At 38.8% G+C, this 20,920-nt stretch overlaps 1 protein-coding gene across 3 annotated transcripts in view; it reads right to left on the bottom strand.

Moving 5' to 3' along the window:
• Positions 1–20,920, bottom strand: part of CUNH7orf50 (chromosome unknown C7orf50 homolog) — a 340,684-nt gene that overhangs the window by 190,658 nt on the left and 129,106 nt on the right. Inside the window, exon 1 of one of the 3 annotated variants that reach the window (XM_069084841.1) lies at positions 508–772. The exons of the other annotated variants lie outside the window; for them this stretch is intronic. The gene's annotated coding sequence lies outside the window, so the exon portion shown is untranslated. Of the gene's footprint in view, positions 1–507; positions 773–20,920 lie in introns of those variants that run through there. 3 annotated transcript variants of the gene reach the window in all.

Raw genomic sequence — 20,920 nt, 5'->3', positions numbered from 1 at the left:
TCTCTCTCTCTCTCTCTCTCTCTCTCTCTCTCTCTCTCTCTCTCTCTGTCTCTCCCTTCAACCAAGAGGAGTGAGAAAAGCCACAAGCATCTTCAATGGTCAGTTTGAAGAAAGCTGCTATATTTTTTCTCTTCCCTCTACTCCACCCTCTTCCAATATATATACATGACACATGCAACTTTCAAAAAAGTTTTGAGAGGATCATGGGACAATCCTGATGACATAAAACTGAAAAACTTTTGTACAAATAAGATAAATAAAGTCAGAATTAGAAGAGAAATAATTAACAGGGGGAAAGTTTTTGTAACAAACTGTCTTGATAAAGGTCTGATATCCAAGATATATGGGGAAATGACACAAATATATAAGAACAATCACCACCATGGTCAATCAACAGATAATCCTCAAAAGAAACATAATCTCTCAACAATCATAAAGATATTCCCTATCACTAGCAGCAAATGAAGTGCAAATTAAAACAACTCTAATATTCTACCTTATACCTACCAATTGGCAAAGATGATGACAAAAAAGGAAAGGAACAGTTGGAGGAATCACACATAATCTGGTCTTCTCCACAACCCTACAAGGTAGATAAGGCAAATATTCTTCACCTACATTTTATAAAATAAGGAAACTAAAGCTCAGATTAAGTGACTGCTCAGAGGAAGGCTGATTGCCTTGTTGTGGTATGGAATTCTTGTCATTCTATAAGTTTTTCAGAGCAGGTCCACCCAACGTTCTTCCTTCAGCTCTCTTGTCATTTCCACAGACACCTATGAAGCACAAAGGCTCTGGCTACTAATTCTGTATCCCTTTTGACAGGCCCACCTCCTTTTTTGGTAATCTACCTCTGATGACATCTTTTGCACTGCTTCTCCCACACGGTTCTTCATTGTTAACACACTGCAGCTAACCCACACCCACCCTGTATGTCTCCATCACCCTCTGGGTGAGCCACAACTTTTAATCACCCACAACTGAAGTGCACAGATCCAGGATGTCCTGTTTTAGTGTTCTTCCTAACAACCCCCTCAAAAAAAAGTCACAGTGCTAGCTATTGATGACTACATTCGATAACTGCCCTTGTTGTCCTTAACATTTTTCTTCCTGACCTCTTTCTTCACTAGTTCACTACAGCCTCAAGCCACGAGCACCTTAGATCAGCCCAGTGAAATGTCCAGTTTGGGAAGCAGCATTTTGTTCCCTAAGTATTCCCTGCAGACTCTCTGAGGCAATTCCATGAGGCAGTCCCATGTCACAGCAAACTGCTTTTCACAAAAGTACATTCCCAGGAGCAACATAAATGAATGGAAAGGGACAACCACCAAGTGAATAATAACAGCTTTAGTCACTAAGTGGGGCAAGGGAGCTCAGCAAGAGCAAGCCCCCAACTACAGAGAAGCACTCTCCCTAGCCTAGCGTTTGTTCAAGACAATTAATATTTATTTAACATTTAAATAGTCAAAGAGGTAGAGATGAATACTCCAGTGACATATTAGAAAGAAAACTCCTAGAAAGACACAGAAAAGACCAGAGAAGAATACCAAGATGGTTAAAAATGGAACACATGCACATTTGGTATTGCCAATAACTTTATCTTTGCAACCCAATCCTGAATTTGTTGCAACACAACAAAATGACTGATTTCTTCCAAAAGCAAAATCCAAAAATATTCATCTGAATTTACTTAAGAAATCCTTTCCTACATATGTATATGTATTTCTACACATATATTTAAAGCACAGATATGTTTTTTTTTTAAATCACATCTCAAATTACAGACAAAATAAATGACAGAAAATTGGCTACATCATCCCCCCCTTGTGGTCAACATGCAGTGAAGTTTTTAAGACAACCGATGCCACAGATGAAGAATTGAAAGCCAATAAGCAAACAGGAAGGAGATGGCTGCACAGAACCTGAAGCATACAGGAGGGTTCAAACCCGCTACCATCTATGAGGAGGCATCAAGCACAAGGTGAACAGCCAGGTAGATTATGATTATGCACTTCATAACTGTTCAAGACCTTTCCAGTAAGTTCCACTGATACTGGGTTTATTTAACCATTATCTTTTAATGCTTAAAGGACCAGTTCCTCTTTTCCCATTCATGATAAAAAACAAACTCAATTCAGTAATCATTTATTTAGCATCGAATGTATGCAAACTATTGTTCTATGTGGTAAGTGAAATACTAAGTTCAGATAAGCTTTAGTCTCTGCCCTCACATCTGCTATGGGGCTATAACACATATCCAAATAAGTATAGTATAAATCCAGAGCCCAGAGCCGCCGTCCCATTATTTGCAGCCCAGCTGCAGGACCTGATCACACTCCTCAGCCAGAGGCAGCAGCCTCTGTCACCTAATTCCAGCTTCTCTTTATGTGCATGGTCATTAAAGCGGGGCCTCTCTGAGGACAGCGACTGTCTTTCCATTTTCTTTGTATCCCCAGAACTTAGCACAATGCCTGACACATAGTCGATATTTAATAATATTTAGTGGCTGACTAAAACCAATCTGTTATCCAGTAACAAAAACTAGAGACTAAAAACTAGTGAAATGTTAATAACTTTAAAGTACTTGCTGATAGGGCCTGGAAAAAAACTACACCAATGAAAAATACCCATTATATGATCAAACAACAAGCATTTATTAATTATTAGTAATAGCTGATTTATTAATCAATTAATTAATTAACAAATACTAGATCTGGGAGCCAAGGACATGACAAAAGAAATGACACAGTCCTTCCCCTTAAGTATCTCAAATTTTACCGGGCTGAGCAATACCCAAGAGTTAAGTGATTTTCTCTATGGGCCTGTCAAACCATCCTAGTGCATCCTCAAGTCACACAGGTAACCTGGAGGCAATGGGAAGTGCATAGAACTCAGTGAACAAGAAATGTGAAATTGCTTTAACCTTAGTGGTTGATGTAGTTCTGGGCCAAAAAAAAAAAAAAGTCAAAATGACTGAATCCAGTGCAGCTGTGACCATCTGGTTGGGTTGTATCCGGCAACTCCTGAATCATTCCCCAACAGAAACATTCTATTCCAAACGGCAGCAGAAAAGACTAGACTGAAGCTAAGGCTTAATAAACTAATATAATCAGCCTAATCTTCTTTTCCTCCTTTCAATTTAAGTAGCAGCATAAGAGAAAAGAAAATAAAAATGAAGTCTTATCATGAGAGGGAGCCCCCTCATTCCATCTCTTACTAAAAGAAGGTTAATCAATTTGTTTTGCTTGACTATATATGTTTGTAACAGGGGGTTTGTTTAATTTTCTTTCTCAGTTAGGAAGGGGAGGGTTTTGCTGGGAGGGAAAGATAGCAGATTTTTGCTGATTGAAAAAAATTTAATTAAAAATATATTTTTAAGTAGGTTAGCCTAACACAGCTGTCCTCTTCCCCTTAAGCCTCATTACACAATTACCTATTTTGAGCACAAATGGCAAATCTGAATCATGCATACTTCCTCCTAGCTGCCATGGATGGATGGCTGTGTCCTAAGGACACAAGAAGGAAATTTTAAGTTTACTCAGCTCCCAGGTCTTCCCATTTTTAGGATCCAAAGATACTTCAACAACAGTAATAACAATGATTACAATTATAATAGCTGACACTTATACAGAACTTATTATGTGCCAGGCACTGTGCTGAGCACTTTAGGTAAACTGAGGTTCAGTGACTTATGAAGGGTCACACAATTAGTAAAGGGTGTAAGGCCACATCCAAACTGAGATCTTCTTGACTCAAGACCTGGTGGTCTACCCACTGTGCCACCAGCCTCTTTCCAGGACCCCTTTCATAGCCCCTTCAGGGATATCTTCTAGACAAAGAACTCAGGTTTTCTCAGTGGTGTTACCCGAGTCAGTGAGAGGTGCCAAGTCTGGAGTTTCATGAGTTTAGGTTTACGTCCTGGCTCCTCCTTAACAGCTGTAAGTCACTCAAACTCTTTGGATCTACAATACTCGAGGGGTAAAATGAATGCCATTTCTGAGGTCCTTTGTGACATATCTGCGATAAAGACGATAAAATACATGACCTTATCTATTATCCCCATTGCAGTATATGAACAATGACAGTGACCTTTTATTTCAATTGCCTTATAAGGAGAATGGCTATCACCTTACTGACATGGCTGCGTTTATTGCCACAACATTGCATGGAGGCTGCAACCCCACAGGGGCAGGACCTTAAGAGGCTTGTCTCCCAGCCAAACAACCATCCACTTTTAGATCCTGAACTCAGTGTCCACGGAGGGCAGGCACCTCATCGTGGTCCAAAATAGCTGCAGTAAGCATTGACTTTTATATCTCTACAATGGCTAAGGCCAAAGCTTACAAGGTAAATACGCCCCAAAATAGATGGAAACTGGAGAAGTGTGGAAGAGCACCCAACAGTCTCGGCTCCTGGGAGGTCCAGGTTTTAAAATACCCATACACCAATCTGGCCAAGTAAGTGTGGATGACTTTATATCTGCTATACTGAGAGTACCAAGGAATCACCATGGTGCAGCGTATTGGTGTGCATGTGCCTATTTATAAGTTGCCTAGAGGTAGTGTGATACAGGGGAGAGAGCAGACCTAAAAGTCCGAGAGCTGGGATCAAGCCTCTGACACATGATGGATATGAGCCTGGGCCACTATCTAAGGCTCTAACTTGCAGAGAAAGTGCCAGCCTGCACTGAGAGAGAGAATTTCCAATAACAATCAGATCATGGGTCTATTCCCTATCCCTATCTAAGCTACTTACTACTGCACTAATAAGCATGTGCATTATGACACTTACAAAAAAAGTTAAAAGGATGCCACAAAGATGAAATACTATTTGATTCTAGAGTCAATATGGAGCTACCAGAGTACAGGAGTGACTTGGCAACTAACTGACCAGATAGATGAGAGCAGTGTAAGTGAGGGGTCGGGGATGACACCAAGGTTATCATTGTGGATAAGTGGAAGAGAGCAATGTCCTAGACAGTAATGAGGAAACATAGATGGGGGATGAATGGGGAGGTAGAGACAACACGATGACATGTGCAACAAAAATCACACGGCCATTGATGTCTGGTCATAATGTATGACTTTATTTTCTAAGATACTTTCTCTCCCTACCCCCATTTAAGAAAAAAACAAAAACCCTCATTACAAATATGCAGAGTTAAACAAAACAAATCTCCCCACTGGAGATATATGTGTATGTGTGTTTGTGTGTATATATAATGTGTGTAAAATGTATGTATGTATGTGTATGTATAAAGGGGGAGGAGAGAGAGGAAGAGAGTTATAAAAATATATTCTATGTCATGAGGACATCACCTCTCTGTCAAGAGATGAAATAGCATGCTTTATCACGGATCCTCTGGAATCATACTTGGTCACTATACTGATCAGAATTCATATGGCTTTCAGCATTGTTTGTCTTTACACCGATTTTACTGTATAAATTGTCTTTATAGCATTGTTGTTATTTGAATCATTTTCCTGATTTTGCTGAGCAGTTCATACAAGTCTTCCCAAGTTTTCTGAAAATGCCCCTTTCATCATTTCTCAGAATACAAATAATTAGCATTCTATTATATTCATATACTATAATTTGTTCAGTCATTTCCAGTTCTTTGGTGCTATAAATATGTATGTGTGTTTACATATACGCATGTATGTATACACACATATATCCTTTTCCTCTTGCTTTAATGTCTTTTGGGTATAGGCCTAATAGTGGTATAGATGGCTCAAAGGGTATGCACAGTTCTGTAACTTTTTTGGGCAAAATTCCAAATTGCTTTCAAAATTGGGCAGACCAGTTTCATAGCTCAACCAACAGTGCATGAATGTGCCTCTCTTGTGGGAATGCCTTTATCTGGAGAGGTAAAAGAAGGGGTTACAGGGTGGGCATGGGGGAAGGTACTTAAGCATGAAGTGGTCTAACTGATCTTGTCCTCTAGGTCATCTTCCCCAGAAAGAGAAATCGATAGAAAGGCATCCTCTATTAAAATACAAAGACCTTGGTGACAGGCCAGACCATTATCAGATATAACTATAATCAGATATAATATAACTATTATCCATTAATAAAATTTGTCTAGATCAATTGGACAGTGAGAAAGAGGCTTAGGATAGGCACATGGGGGTAGGAGAGGCCAGGGGGAAGAGAAAGGTTATTGACAGGAGAAATGGGAGGGAACCAAAGTCAAGCCACCCACTTCACAATTCTGCTTCTGGCTGGCACTGACCACCTGTTCAAAACCATCTCACATAGCCAACCTCTCTGATCTATAATTTAGTCTTGCTGGCAGAAGCTGTTGCAGAGTGTGTGTGTGGGTGGTAGCACACACAAAAAAGTTATCTCCTCGGCAATCTCTGGATTAGCTGAACATTCTTCCACCTACTGTCCTCAGTGTTATTATTTCTGCTTTCAATATGGATTGTTGACAGCCTCAAACTGTCCTCTGCTTTCCCCTCTATCTAGAGCTAATACTTTTAAACATCCTCCAGTATGATCCAGATGAGGCCACAACTGTCCATGGAGTCTGCTTCCAGAACAGCTTCATTTAAAAAAAAAAAAAGACACCAGATGAAAAAAATCTGCAAATGATGCTTCTGCAGGGCAGCAGCTAAGAAAAGTGTCCATAGAAAAGGAAGTCTGGGGATCTCTGGGGGGAGAAGAGTCAAAGCCCCTTACTAAAAGGAACATTAAAAAGCACAGGGCTTCCTATTGACTACGAAGGCTTTTAGTCCGTAACCACTGAAAGGTAAAGCAAATCAAAATTTTCTTTTGTTCTTTTGTCCTTTATTTTTTGCAAGAAATGTGTGTGTATGTGTCCCAAATTATGATTTTATCAGTGCAGGAACTCCAGTTATGGCAATTCCCTCCATCAGTGCAGATTAGCAATATACCTGGGACACCAAGAGGTTAAATGTCTTGCTAGTATATGTCAGGAGCAGGAACTCAAGCCCAAGTCTTCCTAACTCCAAGGCTAGCCCCTTCTCTGGCTTTCATGTCATGGATATGATCCCTCAGACACACAATGCTCATTCCTTCCATATCTTTCATCACATCTTTTGATACATTTCAAGAAATATTTATTAACTGCTCACTAAGTTCTATGTACACTATGTTACACATGTGCTAGAGAGACAAGGGGTGGGGGGGAGAAGGGGGAAAATGCCATTCAATTGAGACATCAGACTTGCTCCAATTGGCCCCAAAGGGCAGAATTAGAACTGGTCCAAGTTGCAAAAAGATACATTTTAACTTAAGGAAAAGTAACCTAACAATGAGAGTTACCCAAAAATGTAGTGCATTTTGCTGGGAGGTAGTGAGTTCTCTTTTACTGTAAGGCTTCAAATAAAGGTTAAGATCGCTCACTTAAGAGGTAGGTATGATGTAAAGGGGATTCTTTTACACAGGGGGGTTAAACAAGTTGGTCCCTTCTAATTTTGAGACTGTGGTGTCATTATGAATGGATAGCAGAGATGCCTAAATACTTCATGCAATAACATTTCTTGCTGCCTTTGGGCACAATGTGATCAACTGTTTTACTGACTTTGCCAAGGAAACCCTATGAATTATTTTTTGCTGTAATGTCTTTTTTTCTTATTTAATATTTTATTTTTCCCAATCACATGTAAAAACAATTTTTTTTTTGCTTTTTTGGAGGGCAATTGGGGTTAGTGACTTGCCCAAGGTCACACGGCTAGTTTTTGTGTTAAGTGTATGAGGCTGGATTTGAACTCAGGTCCTCCTGACTCCAGGGCCAGTGCTGTATTCACTGTGCCACCTAGCTGCCCCTGTAAAAACAATTTTAACATTCTTTTTCTTTTCAAATTTTGAGTTCTAAATTCTCTCCCTCCTCTCCCCATTGAGAAGGCAATTTGCAATAGGCTATACATGTGTAGTCATGAAAAATGCATTTCCATGTAAGTCATTCTGTGAAAGAAAAGACAAAAAAAAACCCACAAGAAAAATAAAGAAAATAGTAAAAACTCAAGAGTAAAGAGTAAAAAAGTTAAAACTAAAGAAAAAGTTGATCTGCATTCAGGCTCCACTAGTTTTTTCTCTGGAGACAGATAGCACCTTTCATCATAACTCTGAGAGAACTGTCTTGGATCATCGTATTGCTGAAAATAGCTAAGTTATTCATATTAGATGATCATAAGATATTGTTGTTACTGTGTACAATATTCTCCTGATTTTGGTCATTTTACTTTGTATTAGCTCATCTAAGTCTTTCCCTGTTTTTCTGAGAGCATCCTTATCATCTTTTCTTAAAGCACAATAGAATACCATTACAATCATATAAAACAACTTGTTCAGCCATTTCCCAATTGATGGACATCTCCTAAATTTCCAATTCTTTGCCATCACTAAAAGAATTGCTATAAATATTTTTGTACACACCTGTCCTCTTCCTTATAATTTTTTATCATTTTGAGATACAGACCTATCAGTAGTATTGCTTGGTCAAAGGGTATGCAAAGGTTTTCTAGCCCTTTGGGCATAGTTCCAAATTGCTCTCCAGAATGGGTGAATCAGTATACAATCTCACCAACAGCATTAATGTTTTAATTTTTCCACATCTCCAACATCTGTCATTTTCCTTTTCTATCATATTAGCCAATCTGACAAGTGTGAGGTAGTAGCTCAGAGCTGTTTTAATTTGTATTTCTCTCATCAACAGTGACTTAGAGCATTTTTATATGATTGCTTTTTTGATTATTTGATAACTTTTGTCTGAAACCTGCATGTTCACATCCTTTGACTATTTATTAATTGAGGAATGGCTCTAATTTCTATAATTTTGACAGTTTTCCGTATGTTTGAGAAATGAAGTCTTTATCAGAAAGACACTGTAAAAATTTTTTTTTCGTGGCAATGATTACCAATTATGTATTTCCCTCCTATTTCCCCCATTTATCCAACTCTCTCTTTTTTTTACCCTGTCTATTCTCAAAACTGTTTTGCTTCTGACTTTTGCCTCCTAACTACCCTCCCTTCTATCAATTCCCTTGCCCTCCTTTATCCCCTTCCCTTCCTGCTTTGCTGCATGATAAAAATATATTTCTACACCCAAATAAGCGTGTATATCATTGTGTCTTTGAGCCAGTTCCAAAGAGAGTAAGGTTCATGTGCTCCCCTCCCTGCTTCCTCTATTTTCCCCATCAATGTAAAATCTCTTTCAGGCTTCTTTTATGCCAGATAATTTATCCCACTCTACCTCTCCCTTTCCCCTTTCCCGAATTTTTCTATCTCATCCCTTAATTTCTTTTTCAGATAATCATACCATCACATTCAACTCATACCTCTGTTTTCTGTCTATGTATACTACTTCTAACTGCCCTAAGAATGAGAAAAAATTTAGGAGTTATAAAAATCATTTCCCCATGTAGGAATACAGTTTAACCTTATTGAATCCCTTATAATTTATTTTTCCTGTTTACCTTTTTATACTTCTTTTGCATCTTGTATTTGAAAGCCAAATTTTCTATTCAGCTGTGGTCTTTTCATCAGGAATGCTTGGGAGTCCTTTATTTCACTGAATGTCCATTTTCCCCTAAAGGTTTATACTCAGTTTTGCTGGGTAGGTGATTCCTTGGTTGTAACTCTAGCTCTTTGGCTCTCCAGAATATCATACTTTAAGCCCTCCAATCCTTTAATGTAGAAGTTGCTAAATCTTGTGTTATCCTAACTACAGCTTCACAATATTTGAAATGTTTCTTTTTGGCTGCTTGAAGTATTTTCTCCTTGATCTGGGAGGTCTGGAATTTGGGTGTAATATTCTTGGGACTTTTCATTTTGGGATCTCTTTCAGGAGGTGATTGGTGGATCTTTTTTTTTCAGTTTCTATTTTACCCTCCGGTACTAGAATATCAGAGCAGTTTTCCTTGATAATTTCTTGAAATATGTCTAGGTTCTTTTTTTTATTATGACATTCAGGTAGTCCAATAATTCTTAAATTATCTCTCCTGGATCTATTTTCCAGGCCAGTTGTTTTTCCAATGAGATATTTCACATTTTCTTCATTAAATTTTTTTTATTGTTTCTTGATATCTCATAAAGTCATTAGCTTCTAACTGCCCAATTCTAACTTTTAAGGAATTATTTTCTTCAGTGAGCTTTTGTACCTCATTTTCCATCTGGCCAATCCTACTTTTTAAGGAGTTCTTCTCTTCAGCGAATTTTTGTGTATCTTTTTCCAATTGGCCACTTCTGCTTTAAAAGCATTCTTCTCTTCATTGGATTATTGTGCGTCCTTTAGCATTTGGCCTATTCTGTTTGGTAAGATGTTATTTTCTTCAGTACTTTTTTTTTTTGGTGTCTCCTTTACCAAGCTGTTGACTCTTTTTTCATGATTTTCTTGCATCACTTTCATTTCTCTTCCCAATTTTCCCTCTACCTCTCTTACTTGATTTTAAAAATCCTTTTTGAGCTCTTCCATAGCCTGAGACCAAGTCATATTTTTCTTTGAGGCTCTAGATGCTGGAATTTTGACTTTGTTGTCTTCTTCTGAGTATGTGTTTCAGTCTTCCTTGTCACCATAGTAACTTTCTATGGTCAGAATTTTTTTCTGGTGCTTGCTCATTTTCCATCTTCTTTCTTGACTTTTAACTCTGCTAAAGTGCTTCCCAAGTGGAAGGCACACTGTCTGAAACTTCAGGTTTTTTGTGCAGTTGTTTTCAGAGGAATTATTAATTGTTTGTGCTCTAGTCACCTAGTACTCACTAGTAAATACCTGTTGATTCATTATAAATTAATACTTCTTATATTGAAGTATATCATGTGAACTATTAAATACACGAAGGAACTGACTGATTGAAGGAATATTATGAATTCCTTTGTACAATGAAGAAAATGAACATTTTAGTTTACTTGTACATCAAGTTTTTACCCACAGGTGTTTGTTTGTTTTTTAATTTATAAGTAGGTAGGTATACTGACTAGTGGACTATTATAACCTGCCCTCCTTCCCCTCCTTGGCCTAAACACACCCACTGTCAAGTTTGTCCTAAAACTCAGTAACATCATTGGGTTTGGGGAGGAAACTACAGAAATATAAACAGCAAATAATAACTTACGTTTGTATAACAATTTCTTCTTTTTGAAAGCATCTTCATAAACATTATCTCTTGGCATCAAAACAATCAGTCCCTTCCCTTCACAAAATAAGTCAGGAAATCTACTGCAGGAATACTACTGGTCAGTGCCAACACTCACTTTTTAGCAATATACAGTATGCTGGGATCAGAGAGACTTGGAAGCACACAGTTGCCTAACTTAATTTTTAAACTTTTTTTTAGTTAACAAGCATTTTATTTTCTCTCTTCCCACCACACTTCCCCCCCCCCACAAAAAATTTTGTAAGAAATATGCATAGTCAAGCAAAACAGACTCCTATATTGGCCTTGTCCAAAAGAATGTGCCTTCTTCTGCATTAATGAGAGTGCACCTCTCATTAATAAAAGAGGATCAAGCCAGAGATATGAGCAGAGATCAGGCCTGAAAGGAACTGGAGGACACTTTACAGAAACATGACTGGGGAAAATGACAGGGATTCAGGCTAGAGGACACTTCCAGTGTGTCTCTCAAGTTACTACAGCTTTTGTGCTTTGGAGATACCACTATAACCCGTGGAAACAGTCAGAAGTGGTCTGATTAAAAACAAAGGCAGCTAATCGTTTTGTGAGCAACACTAGAAAACTCCATTGTTGGCAAACCAAGACAACCATGGTTTTGCCTTTGCAAGAGACAGTAAGAGAGATCAATCACTACATACACACGGAGTACATGATTTGACACTTGGCAGAATCAAACCTGAGCCTAGAAAGGTGCCTTATCATAGGGGTTCAGCCCCTGTGCCACCATCAATACCTTCAGAAACTAGAGACTCAGGTTTTAGAGGCCACAGCTATGCCAGGGAATCGATTGTCCCCCCTTGACAGAGGGAAAAGGAGAAATGTTGCCAGGGAGTATGAATTCTATACTCTATAAGAAAAGTACAAACAGAGCTTTAGTATGCTCTTAATGCTTCTTTGCTTCAAGTACACAGCACACAAGAAAATGCAAAGGAGGAAATGAGCATCAAAGTGGTATGAAGTCATGAACTTTTGTTTCTGCATTAGCAAGTGACCTTATGGTGAACTGCTAAGAGGGTAGCTGCCTCCTGGTGAGGAAAGGAGGATACAGCCTGGACAGAAGAAAAAAAAGGGAAAGCAGAATAAGGAAGAAATGAAATTTATACATCCACTAGATATTTATTGTGGGAAATACATCACTTTATAAGCCAGAGTTTTTAAGGGCTATATGTGCAAGCAAGGTATGATTTTTCCACTCGGGCACTCTGTTTGCAATTCAGGTAGCTATCAGGAGGTGAACAAAGCTGCCTAGATGTGATATGGGTCACTATGCTCATAATGCATTCCTTCCTCATCTTTGCCTTTTGCTTCCTTTAGAACACAGCTCAAATGTCATCTCCTAAAGCTTTCCACGGATACTAGTGCTTCCCTGTAAAACTGACTTTTCATTTATTTTCAAAAATAATTTTATTATATTTTGTTTTTACATTGAATTTTTCTCAGCAAGATTCTCCCTCCATCCTCCCAGAAAGCCATCCTAAAGTTTAAAATGGGGGCGGCTAGGTGGCACAGTGAATAATCTTGGAGTCAGGAGGACCGAAGTTCAAATCCAGCCTCAGACACAAAACTTACTAGCCATGTGACCTTGGGCAAGTCACTTTACCCCAATTGCCCTGCCTTCCCACCCTCCAAAAAGCAAAAAAATAAAATGAAATAAAGTTAAATAGGAAGGAAGGAAGGGAGGAAAGAAGGTAGGAAGGGAGAAAGGAAGGAGAAAAAAACCAGCAAAATTGATATACAGAAAAAAATCTAAAACTACACATACTCTCAATGATCTGCCTCTACAAAGGTGTGAATGGAATTGTCTTCTTATAGAAAATGCTTGTTCCTTGTCATATGGCAAGATGTGTCTTCCATTATTTTATGGCTATTGTTCTTTTCATTTACATTGTTTTACCTAATGTGTATGTATATTGTGTCCTGGGCTTTCCTTACTTCAATCTGTAACAGTTTATATAAGTCTCTCCCCAACTCTGCATTCATCAAATTTGCTGTTTCTTATAGCACAGTAATAGTCTCATTCACGTACCACAATTTGTTTAGCCATTTCCCCAAAGATGGACATATATTTTTCCCAGTTCTTTGCTACCACAAAAAGTACCTATAAACATTTTGGTGCTTACAGGGACTTCCTTCTTACTGATGACCTCCTTGGAATATCTGTCAACTAGTGAAAACTCTGGGTCAAAAGGTAGAGATACTTTGGTCACTTTTGCTGAATATGAGTTGAAACCTCAGGATTGTTTTGATTTGTATTTCTTTTACTATTAGTGAATTGGAGTATAATTTTATATGGTTATTAATAGTCTGCAATTCTTTTGAGTTTGATTTGAGTTTCTGAATTCTTTTGGGCTGATCTGCCATAGTTAGACACACTCAACCTTGACCCCAACATAGTGATGTAATTTTGGTCCTCAAGAACAAAGGACAACAACCAACCAACCAATCAATAGTTTGCATTCTTTTGAGAACTGTCTGCTCATGTCCTTTGATCACTTATCTATTATGGAATGGTTTTTTGTTTTATGCATATATGCATTATATATATCTATGTATATATACACAAATATAGAATATGTTGTGTATGATACAATGTATTCTATATGTTACACATAAAGAATAGATTTTATGCACTATTATATATGCATATGTAAGTATATATGTTCTATATCAGGCACAAATACAATAAATCTATACATATATTTGTTAATTTTCTATACATCTTGGACACAAAACCTTTATCTGAGAAATTTAACAAAAATATTTTTTCTATTCAACTATTTCCCTTCTTATCCTAGATGAATTTTGTTTGTGTAGAAGCTTTTCAATTTTATGTAATCAAAATTATTTATTTTATCTTTTACAAATTTTCCTTTATTGTTTTTTCAGTTAGGAATATAACTCCTTCCCACAGCTGTGAAAGGCATACGATCTGCTTTTCTTCTCATTTAATGACAGGTTTATGGAATTAATTTTATTACCACAGACATATACATTTTGAATTTATTGTGAAATAAGGCCCAAGATGTTGGTCTAAGCTTAATTTCTATAAGACTGCTTTCAAATTCTCCTAGTGGTTTTTGTCAAATAGGTAGGTTTTTCACAAGTAATTTACATTTTGGGATTTATCAAATACTGAGTTATTGAGATCTCTTTGCATTTACTTTGTACATATTTTGCAAATATTACTTTGCATAAACTTTTGGGTGTATATGTTGTCTTGCCCTGGAGAATGTAAACTTTATGAGTGTTTGGACTATTGCATTTATGTATTTATATCCCCAGAACTTAGCACAGTGCCTAGCAGGTAGCAGTTGCTTAATAAATGCTTATTATTTGGAACTTTAGAAAAAGTTACCAAATTGTGCATACACTTTGAGTTACCACAATTAAGCCTACTCTCAAAGAAATCAAAGTAAGAAAAAAAGGTTCCACATGGACAAATACAGTACTGGCAAAGAACTGGAAAATGGAGGGATGTCCAGGACTTCGGGAATGGCTGAGCAAATGATGGGATATAATGTGCTGAGATATTTTTGAGCTATCAGAAACGAAGAGACAATTTCAGAGAAACTAGGGAAGACTTATATGAACTGATTTAGGGTAAAGGGAGTAGAACCAGGGGAATGATTTACACCATAACAACAATAACATGGTTAAGAACAACAATTCTGAAAGACTTAAGAACTTTGCTCAACACAGTGGCCAACTCTGATCCCGGAAGAGTGATGATGAGAATGATACCCACCTCCTGACAGGTGACAGACTAAATATGTAGACTTAGACACACATTTTTGGACATGACCAGTTGGGGAATCTCTTTGGCTTGACTAAACATATTTGTTACAAGGGCTTTGTTTTGTTTTTCCAGTGCATGAAAGGGGGAAATGGAGGGAGAAAAAAAAATAAATGCTTGATAACTGAAATAAAATAACATTTAATTACAAATAAAAAATTAATAAATGTTTGTTGACTGAGTGACCTAATAAATATTAACAGGAGTTGAAATGATAAAAGAAAAACCCTCTGGGAAATACCTGCTAATTTGTCAGGGAAATTATCATCAGAGAGACAGAATTTGAGCTGGGGAGGAAGTAGAAGAGTATCCCAGGCAAGGAGACTAGAATGAGTTATAGACTCAAGGTTAGAATACATATGGCATAGGAACCAATGCAGAGATTGAGTACAAAGGTCTGCAGAGGTAAATAGCAGGATGCAAGAGGTTGGGAATCCCCTTGAGTACTGGCAGCATAAATGTACAATCTTTGCTCAAATCGAGTTGAGAGAAACATGAAGCAAGACTGACGTTATCTCAAACCCAAGATGTCAAAAGAAAAACCCTATCCCTTTCCCCTACCTACCCAACTCTCTTGCAAGTATCCTATTTCTGCTAAGGACACCACCATCTTTCCAGTCACATGAGTGACCAAAGACTTAAGACCACAGCTATACAGTAAAGGGATAATGACGTCATGAGAATAGATGACCAAGACAGAAACTCCTTAGGAAGAGAGAATGGAATACCCCTAGAGTCCGGACATGAGAGGAAATTCAGAAGACAGGGCAATTCTGTTTCTCTTATCTTTCCTTCCTAGGTTAGCTAGGAAATTCTGGCATAGTAGCTTAAAGTAAAACTTCACTGAGTTTGTGGGGCTGAGGCTGTCCATCTGTCTGTAGAATAGTCATTGAACAGATGGGAAAAAATTTTAGTCTTTTCTCAACATCCTAGAGAAAATCAGCCAAATCATCCACTCAGGCTTCCCAAGAGGAGGCAGCTGGAGACAATGTGGTTTTCTCAGATTAACAGAAAAGCTATGGGTCAGAGGGGGTGAGAGAACATGTAGGCCAGCCAGCTCTGTCTGTCTTCCAGAAACTCTTAAATATGCCTTCGAGGCTGAGAGAGCTCAGAGAGGAAGGACTATTTTTGCTAAGTCAGTGCTGCAAAGTGAAAGAGAACCCAATACCACGTTGCATACCTGTCTTACATACACTCAAGCAAGTGTGGTATTTGTGAAGTGGGGGACTTCTTTTGGCTGATATCTACAGGGCTGTTCTTGCTACAACAATTCGTTTCAATGTGGCAGATTTACACGTTGCCTAAAACACAACAGAAATGCCAGCCTTCCCATCTGGTGTAAGCACCCTGCGGAGCATACTATTGCCATTTTGTGGATGAAAAGGCCGAAGCTCAGCAAAGTTAAGTTAACTTGACCGGCATGACACAGCTAAAAGGGGAGATGGGATTGCTCTGTGTGTTTCTGTTCTGTATCTGGGGTAGTTTCGTTATGGCCTCTCTTCCACTAGTACAATAAAGGAGAATACTGTTGTTCCCCTTCAACTTCTATTTTCCATATTATCCTCAATAGTCTCCTAAGAAGGAAGAGGTATATTCTGCAAAATTCCAAAACTAAGTCCAACCTGTGGAAATGATGAGGTGGATTTTGGAGCAATAGATGAAAGAATTTTTCTAATTATCAGAACTATCCAACAAAGGTTGTTGTGTGATGAAGTAATCTCCAACTCAATAGGAGAGTTCAAGAAAAGAATGGACAGGATTCAATCTATTAGGGATAAAGATTTCTTTCTTTCTTTTCTTTTTTTTTTTTTGGAGGGGGAAGGTAGGGCAATTGGGGTTAAGTGACTTGCCCAAGGTCACACAAATAGTTGTTTTTGTTTGTTTGTTTGTTTTTAATTTTTTAAGCAATTAGGGTTAAGTAACTTGCTCAAGGTTACATGGCCAATTATTTCTGGGTGTGGTTCTGAGTGTCTGAGCCCGGGATTCGATCTCCAGGTCATCCTGACACTGGAGCCGGTGCTCTTACTCACTGTGCCACCTGGCCGCCCCAACACGGATAGTTTTGTGTTACATGTCTGAGGCCACATTTCAACTCAGGTCCTCCTGACTCCAAGGCCAGTGCTCTATTCACTGTGTTACCTAGCCATCCCCAAGGATAAAAATTTCTGCATCATGCATGTGGCTGGGCTAGGTACCCTCTTCTAACTTTAAAGATCCTACAATCAAGCCATAAACCACAGACTATATATTTTCTTACAGAAGACATAGGAGGCTGAACCAAAACACTGAGCTGATTTGGGATAACTCCTGCCTATTCACACCTGTTGCTGATCATGCCATTACTTGAGAAGACAGACAATTAAGAATACAATAATCAGAAACAGGATAATTTCATGAAGAAGATAGCATTATGATCTCAGAAAATCTGTATTTCAGTATCCTGGGCCAGACTGTCAAACTATCAGGACCAGGAGTAGATTCAAATACAATTGGGAAATGTTTAATACAATAAACAAAGTACAATACAACATAGATAAAATTAATTTTGGGTTTTCTAAATCAATGTGGCATGCAGGGATTAACTTCCATTTGAGTTTCCTACTTTTGTGCTAGCCCAATGCAACAGGGAGGGGAAGGATATAGAATCATAGATGGTTAGTGATTCAAAGGGCCTTTCAGAGGCCATCTATCTAGTCCACCTATCTAGTCACTAGCTAAGGAAAGTGAAACCCAGAGAGCTGAAGAGATTTCCCCAAAGTTACACAGCTACTTAGTGTCAAAATGAGTTGATCCAGAACACTCAATGCAATGCTTGGTCCCTTACAATAAGCTATATGTTTTATGTGAGAATCAAGACATGAAGGAGGGACCCATAATGGGTACAGACTGACAGACTGTAGTCAGACATTCAAAGATGATAACTACATGCATAACAAAAGGTCAGTGGGAGAAAAAAACATTTGGATAGGAGAATCCCTTTTAGGCACCCTAAATGACACCAAACAGGTAGCCAGCCTACTCCTTTATGGGTGGGGCCCACCCAGATGGACCAGAAGAGGCATACACATAGAGTTAAAATGTTTCATTTACTGACCTGATTCAGCAGTACTTGTCTGTAATCACAGCTCTACCACTAACTCACTGTGTGATCCTGAAAAAATCCCTTTGCCTCTGGACATCAATTTCCTCACCTGTAAAATGGACTGGCTGGATAAGATGATTTGCAAGGTCCCCTGGGCCTCAGTTTCCTCATCTGTAAGTAAAGGTGTTCAACTACATCATCTTTAATGTTTCTTCTTGCTCTAAAATTCTATTACTATGAAATCTGATTACTACACCCTCCTGAGAAAATGTGCGACAATAACCATGCACAGCCTTCATTCACCTCCCAGGGAAAGCTCTGTTTTCCATCTATTAGAGACTAAATAAATTACAGAGACTAAAAATCAGTTTAAATTAAACAGATGCATCAAAATAAAATGGCAATAAGAGAAGGGCACAGAGCAAGTTTCATTTTAGTCAGGTTTTTACCAACCCTTTATCAAGAAGGAGAGAAATTATTAATGCATTAGGCTGAGGAAGCACTGGGTATACTGAACAAGCTGACAGCCTCTACTCAAAGAACCCAGTGGTCAAAAGTGAGAAAGTCAGGTCGGGGGTGGAAACCAGCCATTTCCAGGGCAAAGAGACAATTGAGGCGTCTTTGGCTCAGAACACTAATCGATTTTGGCCCGTGGTGAGTCACAATCTTTGAATTCTTGGTTTATAGAGCATTGTCTCCTTGCTCAGTCAAACAGGCAGGAAGATTATGCAGATGCTTAAGAAATATTCGTGAACTGACTGAATCTCAAAATACTGTTCCATAAGGATAAGTTACATGGGACCCAAACCTACCTAGGTTTACAGGGAATAGAGAAAGGCATTTGGGATTGAGCTCTTCACTTAGCAGGCTCCAAGAACCCTTATACCCACAAGCAGACTCTCTCCTTGATGGCTTTAAGCTTTTTGATTAGACAAAAATAACCAGAGGCTGATTACATGTTGGGGGGCCCCCCTCAGTTCCCAGTCCCAGACAGAATGGACCTCTAACTTACTCTCAGCCATAAATACCCAGCTATCAGATTTGCCCACTGATGAATCTATTTTCATTTTAGAAAAGATTCTGCAGTAGGTTACAAGGGGTTTCCCTTTCCTGGGGAGTGCACCAGTGAAAAGCCAAACCAACCACAAGGCTGGGGGAGTCAGGACACTTGGGTTTGGCTCTCTGTTTATCCATTAATAAGCTGTGTTTACTTGAACATCTCGAAAATTTGCTAGGCCTCCATTTCCGAACTCTGTAAAACCAGGGGGTGAAAACAGATGATCTCTTAAGGTCCCTTCTAGCTCTAAATTCTACAGCAATTATCTTCCTTCTCCTACCCCTGGGTGCAATAACCTAGAGGAAAATATCTGATCCAGCCTGAACCCTAAGGTTGAGTAGCCTGGAAGAACATCCTTCACACCCATGCCATTTCCTGTCCATTTTATAATTGGGTTTTTATAACACCCAGTAAATGCTGCCAATGATTGCAAACAAGCTGATTCAAAGGTGAAAATCTAAATAAAGGGGCTCAATGATATTTTTCTAAGACAGGAAATGATTCAATTCTATGGTGTAGGAAGTTACAAAATAGTGTGTGTGACTGGGACTCACATGCAATGTAAATCCTGTTCCTCAAAAGTCTCTAATGTATTCAGTCTCTTTCCTCATATATAGTCTGGTATCATGCTGGACATTCTGAACAAACTGGACGTTTGTGCCTATTAGCAATTTCAAACTGAATGTTCTGTAGGCATCTCAGGCTCACCGTGTCCAAAACAGAATGCCTTATCTTTCCCCCCAGACGTCTTTTTTTTTTTTTAAAGCAATTGGGGTTAAGTAACTTGCTCAAGGTTACACGGCCAGTTATTTCTGGGTGTGGTGCTAAGTATCAGAGCCTGGATTTGATCCCAGGTCATCCTGACTCTGGGACTGGTACTCTTACTCACTGCGCCACCTGGCTGCCCCTAAGCAATTGGGGTTAAGTAACTTGCTCAAGGTTACTCGGCCAGCTGTTTCTGGGTGGTTGCTAAGTGTCTGAGCCTGGATTCAATCCCAGGTCATCTTAACTCTGGGGCTGGTGCTCTTACTCGCTATGCTACCTGGTCGCCCCTCCCCACAAACTTCTAATTCCTAATTTAGCTCTTTCTCTCTGAATCCTTCCAGTCACCCAGATTCACAACTTCTAATTCATCTTTAACTCTTCACTCCACCTCAACCCACATATCTTGGTGCCTTTCCTCTAAGATTATATTACTCTCATATAATATTTTCATGTTGTCTTTCCCCATTACAGTGTGAGCTTCTACAGGGCATATGCTATTTTTTTGCCATTCCTCATAAACCCAGGGCTTAGGACAGTCCCTGGCACAAAGCAGGCACCGAATAAATGCTTGTGGACTGACCTGACATCCAATCAACCGATGAATCTTGTCAGTGTTACTGCTGTTACATCTTTCTACTCACATAGCCGCCCCCCAAATTCAGGGTTATCATCATCTCTTCAACAGACAATTTCAAGACCTATTTGGTCTTTTTGTTTAAGCCTCTCCCTACTTCAATCTGAGAAAAATGATTATTTCTCTTATATGAATAACCAATTATTGAATTAGGACCAAGGGCTTTCCCCTCTTCTACTTTCTCATTCAGAAATCTGCCCTAGTGGGTTATTTAGGCAGTCTTTGAAGTACAGGGCTGATAATGAGTGGGAAAACTCAGATCTGTTTAAATAGTAAAGGAATTTTAATTTAGGCAAATTGATGGATTCCAGGCCATTGTGGATTCTCCCTTTTATCTAGATTACCCTATATGGGGGGGGGGGGTGATATGGGTATAGAAAAGTTTCTGTGACCAAGACTGAATAATCTTAGAGTTCCATCCCCCAGACCCTCATTAGAATCAGCCAACCTG

The sequence above is a fragment of the Petaurus breviceps genome, unplaced genomic scaffold, assembly GCF_028583685.1.
Source record: "Petaurus breviceps papuanus isolate PSGF00001 unplaced genomic scaffold, PetGlider_PUasm1.0 175, whole genome shotgun sequence".
NCBI lineage: Eukaryota > Metazoa > Chordata > Mammalia > Diprotodontia > Petauridae > Petaurus > Petaurus breviceps.
This window is presented reverse-complemented; position numbering and strand designations above follow the sequence as displayed.